Genomic DNA, 6,000 nt, shown 5'->3' on the forward strand with positions numbered 1-6,000 from the left:
TGGGGTGTTGTAGTGTTGCGTTTTACAAAAAGACCTTGTGTTTTGAGAGCAATGGAAGGAAGATGAGCATTTCTCGACCGCCGTTCACGACCTCAGTGACTCGCAGAATGCTTTGTAGCCAATGAAGAGAGGTTTATAAACTCATGAGGGGCATGGATAGGATAAACAGAGAAAGTCTTTTCCCGGTGTGGGGGACTCCAGAACTAGAGGGCATAGGTTAAGGGTGAGAGGGGAAAGATATAAAAGGGACCTAAGGGGCAACCTTTTCACGCAGAGGGTGGTACGTGTATGGAATGAGCTGCCAGAGGAAGTGGTGGAGGCTGGTACAATTTAAAAGGCATCCGGATAGGTATATGAATAGGAAGGGTTTAGAGGGATATGGGCCAAGTGCTGGCAAATGGGACTTGATTAGGTTGGGATATCTGGTCGGCATGGACGAGTTGGACCGAAGGATCTGTTTCTGTGTTGTACATCTCTATGACTCTGAGTACTTTTGAAGCATAGATACAGTGTCAGCAAGTTCTCATACAGTAAGATCCCACAGATTGCAACATGAAAAGGACCAGATAAACCATTTTAAGTGATGTTGATTGAGGGATAAATACTGGTCTGGTCTCTAGGGTGAATCCCAGAACAGAAACAGAAATTGTAGGAGAAACAGGTCAAGCAGAATCTGTGGAGAGAATGCAGAGTTAACATTTCGAGTCCAGTGACCTTTCTTCAGAACTGATGGTAGCTAGGAAAAAAGGTTGACCATGTGCTGAAGATGGGATGGGGGTGATTGTGAATGATGGAGCCCAGAGAAAGACAGAACCACAATTAGGCAAAGGCTTGAAGAACAGCATCTCATTTTCCACTTGGGGACCCCCACAGCCATTAGAACTTAGTATGGAGTTCAATAATTTTAGAGCCTGAACACTTTCCTCTATGTCCTTTACCCATTGCCCCACATCTCAGGCCTTGTCATGACATGAGCTGCTTTCAGTATAGCTCACCCATTGTCATCTACTCATTGTCCCATTATCAGCTTTTCTTCCTCCATTATCCATCCCTGTTTAACTGTCATTCTGTCTTTCAGAGTGACAACCCTTGACATCAAGCTCGCATTCAAATGCGTGTGACATCAAGGAGCCCTAGAGTCATAGAGATGTACAGCAGGGAAACAGAGCCTTCAGTCCAACTCATCCATGCTGACTAGATAACCGACATGAATTAATTCCAAAACCCTTCCAATTGATATTCCCATCCAGACGCCTTTTAAATGTTGTAATTGTACCAGCCTCCACTGCTTCCTCTGGCAGCTCATTCAACACACACACACCACCCTCTGTGTGAAAAATTTCCCCTTAGGTCCCTTTTAAATCTTTCCCCTTTCTCCCTAAACCTATGCCCTTTAGTTTTGGACTCCCCTACCCTGGGAAAAATACCTTGTCTATTCACCTCATGATTTTATAAACCTTTATAAAGTCACCCCTCAGCCTCATCCTCCAGGGAAAACAGCCCCAGCCTATTCAACTTCTCCCTGTAGCTCAAACTCTCTAAGCCTGGCAACAGCCTTGTAAATCTTTTCTGAACCCTTTCAAGTTTAACAACATCTTTCTCAGGGAGACCAGAATTGAATGCAGTAGTCCAAAAGTGGAAAGTCAAATCAAGATAGGAGTTTCATGGTGAATGGTAGGGCCTTCAGGATTGTCGTGGAACAGAGGAATCTTGGAGTTCAGGTGCACGGTTCTCTGAAAGTGGAGTCACAGGTAGGCAGGGCAGAGAAGAAGGCTTTTGGCACACTGGCCTTTATCAGTCAGGGCATTGAGTATAGAAGTTGGGAAGTTACGTTGCACTTATACAGGATATTGGTGAGGCCTCACTTGGAGTATTGTGTTCAGTTTTGATCACCTTGTTATAGGACGGATATTATTAAATTGGAAAGAATGCAGAAGGAATTTACAAGGATTTTGCCTGGACTCAATGATCTGAGTTATAGGGAGAGGTTGGACAAGCTAGGATGTAGGAGACTGAGAGGAGGGAACCTTATAGAGGTGTATAAGATCATGAGAGGCATGGATAGGGTGAATGCACTCAGTCTTTTTCCCAGTGTTGGGGAAGTGAGGACTAGAGGGCATCAGTTGAAGGTTAGAGGGGAAAGAATAAAAGGGAACCTGAGGGGCAACATTTTAAATATAGGGTGGTACATATATGGAATGAGCTGCCTGGGGAAGTAGTTGACGTGGGTACATTAATAACATTTAAAAGGCATTTGGACAAATACGTGGATAGGAAAGGATTAGAAAGGATTATGGACCAAGTGCAGGGAAATGGGTATTTTGGTCAGCAGAGACCAGTTTGGGCCAAAGGGCCTATCTCCATGCTGTAGGACTCTTTGACTCTAAGTGGCCTAATCAATGTCCTATATAGCTGCAATATGACCTCCCAACTCCTATACTCAATGCTCTTTCGAATCCAGCATACTAAGCATCTTTTTCACCACCCTGTCTACCTGCGAGTCCATTGCATTCCAAGGTCTCTTTGTTCGGCAACATTCCCCAGGACCCTACCATTAAGTGTATACACCCTGCCCTGAATTGCTCTTCCAAAATGCAACACCTCACATTTATTTAATCTGCCACTCCTTGATCCATTGGCCCATCTGATCAAGATCCCATTGTACTCTGAGATAACCTTCTTCGCTGTTCACTACACCTCCAATTTTGATGTCATCTACAAACTTACTTACTATAGCCCTTGCAAAACTGGAGTCAATGGATATCCAGGGGAAAACTCTCCTGGCAAAAAGACGGATGGTTATTTGGTGGTCATTCATCTCAACTCCAGGACATCTCTGCAGGAGTTCTTCAGGGGTGTGTCCTAGGCTCAACCATCTTCAGCTACTTCATCAGTTGCTTCATCAATGATCTCCCTTCCTTCATAAAATCAAAAGTGGGAATGTTTGCCAATGATTACAAAATGTTCAGCACCATTTGCAGCTCCTCAGATACTGAAACAGTCCATGTCTAACTGCAGTAGGACCTCAACAATATCCAGGTTCCAACTAATAAATGGCAAATAACATTCACACCACACAATATGAAACAATCTTGATCTTCAGTGGTGTTACCATCACTGAATTCCCTCATTTATCAACATCCTTATTGACCAGAAACTCAAATGGACTAGCCACATAAACACAGTGGCTACAAGAGCAGGCCAGAGGGTAGGAATACTGTGGCAAGTAACTCACCTCCTGACTCCCCACAGCCTGTTCCACCATCTACAAGGCAGAAATCAGGAGTGTTTTGGAATACTCCCCACTTTCCTGATGAGTGCCACTCCAACAACACTTGAGAAGCTTGACACCATCCAGGACAAAGTAGCTCACTTGATTCGCACTCCATCGCAAACATCCACTCCTTCCACCACTGATGCACAGTAGCAGTGTGTACTATCTGTAAGATCTACTGCAGAAATTCACCATCCTCTCCCTCCTTCATCCACCCTCCTCGCCAACCTACACTATCACCCCACCACCTCCATTTACCTATCGCATTCCCAGCTACCTTCCCCCACCCCCCCCCACCATTTATCTCTCAGGCCCCTCGGGCCAACCCCTCATTCCTGATTAAGAGCTCATGCTTGAAACATCGACTCTCCTGCTCCTCGGGTGCTGCCTGACCAACTGATAAGAATAGCAAAGATTCTTATTGCGCAAATGCCATTAGAAACCAGAATAAGACAGTACTCAGAAAGACAGAGAAATAAAACATCTTTACTGATAAACCTTTAATGAAGGATGTTTTTAAGCCTAAAATAAGATGGGACAAATGAAGGGAGTATAAAAATATTGACGAGATAAAAGCTCACAAATTCATTAACAGCCTGTTAATTTCTGTTAATTAAGTTGTAACATCAGTAAATTGTCTCATTGAAGTTTATTTTTTGTTACAATTGTAACAAACTTTAATGTTTTATATACCTCCTTAAGTTGGAAGTGTATTTTCTGAAGAGAGAAATCTCAGACCCATAAAATAGCTTAGCTGAAAATGTGTTGCTGGTTAAAGCGCAGCAGGTCAGGCAGCATCCAAGGAACAGGAAACTCGACGTTTCGGGCATAAGCCATTGATTCCTGATGAAGGGCTTATGCCCGAAATGTCGAGTTTCCTGTTCCTTTGATACTGCCTGACCTGCTGTGCTTTAACCAGCAACACATTTTCAGCTCTGATCTCCAGCATCTGCAGACCTCACTTTTTACCACAAAATAGCTTAGACATTTATAGCAGAGCTAAGGATTATTAAACGTAAGCAGGCTATTTAGAACATGGCAACATTCACAAGTAGTTTCTTAGCCAGGGAAAGTTAATCTTACAGTCCCAATACTTTAAGTATTTATAAATTGACTAGCTTGAACACAATAGACAGAAATTACCAAGAATATACTCCTGATTTAAGTTTGCTCTAAAAAAAAAGGAGGTAGAAGCGAGAAATCACTTTGGGGTAAGGGGTACCTGGGGATTAGCTGGATCAGGTTGGAGGTTGGTCAGGTGGTGTTTGAGACAGGACTTGGCTTCAGTCAGTGATTGGGTGGAGGGTTGTCCATTGTGTATTACCAAGAAGTTAGACTTGGTCTAACCTGTCAAACATTTCCTTGGTATCTATCCAGGTAACTACTTTGGAACTGTAGGAGGTTTCTGAGTCCAGCTTTAACTGCGATGGAATTTTGAACCTGGTGGACAATTCCCATGTGGATTAGCATATTGGGACCTATAAAGGATCCCAAAATACATTTTGGGTTGTATATCTGATCTGCAAATTCCAGAAACCAAAACACCCGGACCATAATTTTAACAGCAGTGTTAAACCATGTATTTCAAACTGATTAATACTATACGAAGACGTGGGTGTACTGTACCTTTAAGAGAGTTAAAAGCTAGCAGAACTACCTGACACAGCACCAAGTGTTCTGAATAAGGTAACAATGTGACACTTGGTCAAAAGCTAGATTAGCTGGTTGCCTGGAAATGACAAAACAGATTTGAATTAGGCCAATCGGTTTAAATTATATTCTAAAAAATATCAAATTCCAATCAAGTTTGAATTTAATACATTGACAATCATAAAAGCCAATGACACAATCCGATTCTTTGGGGTATAAGACCGGGAAAAATTGAACAGTTGGGAGGAAAACTGCCAAGCCAATGATATCTGAAGACTGCCCAGAGAATAGCTCTCTTAAAGGTACCTTATTGATCAGTAACCTATGAAGCAGAAATCCCAAAGAGGAAGAAAAGAAGATTCGACATCCGGCTGGTTTTTGAAAAGTTGAATTTTAGTAAATCTTAATTGGGCGGTTTTATTGGACTAGTAGAAGGGGTAGGTAAAAGATAGGTTAGAGGAAGGAGTTGTGAATAGTTTTAGTTAATTATTCTCTGTTATACTTTAAGAAATGAAGTTGTTACTTTTACTTTAACTAGTTCTCGGCCTCTCGAAATTTCACAGGTTACTGCATGGGATAAATCTTTTCTGGGTTGCTGGTTTAAATTAAGGAGGGTTTACCCTGTGTCGTAACAATACTTCACTGCAATAGTGTGGGAGGGTGAAACTAACAAGGTTGTCAATCCTCCCAGATTGTCTGGGAGTTTCCCAGTACCTCTTGATGTGCTGCTGCTGCCAAAGACAAACAGCAACAGGGGACCCAGTAAAAATTTGCAAATTATGGGCCATTATTTCCTAAACAAATATCCAGTGATCAAACCTCCAGGAATATGTCCAACCAGAGTTGGCAAACAATTAATTGCAAGATATTAGTGGTGCACACTGCAATTTGACCCATTTGTTTTCTACTTCTTTATACCAAGAAATGTGAAGGTTTAGTGAAAGGTCTCTCTTCATATTAGACATTCAGGTCTTTGACATCTACAACTGAGAAGGATAACAGCAACAAAATAATTGAAAATCTACTAGTCCACACCATCCAAACTTGGAAATATATGGGCCGTCGTTCATCATCGT

Source organism: Hemiscyllium ocellatum, chromosome X (assembly GCF_020745735.1).
Source record: "Hemiscyllium ocellatum isolate sHemOce1 chromosome X, sHemOce1.pat.X.cur, whole genome shotgun sequence".
Taxonomy (NCBI): Eukaryota; Metazoa; Chordata; class Chondrichthyes; order Orectolobiformes; family Hemiscylliidae; genus Hemiscyllium; species Hemiscyllium ocellatum.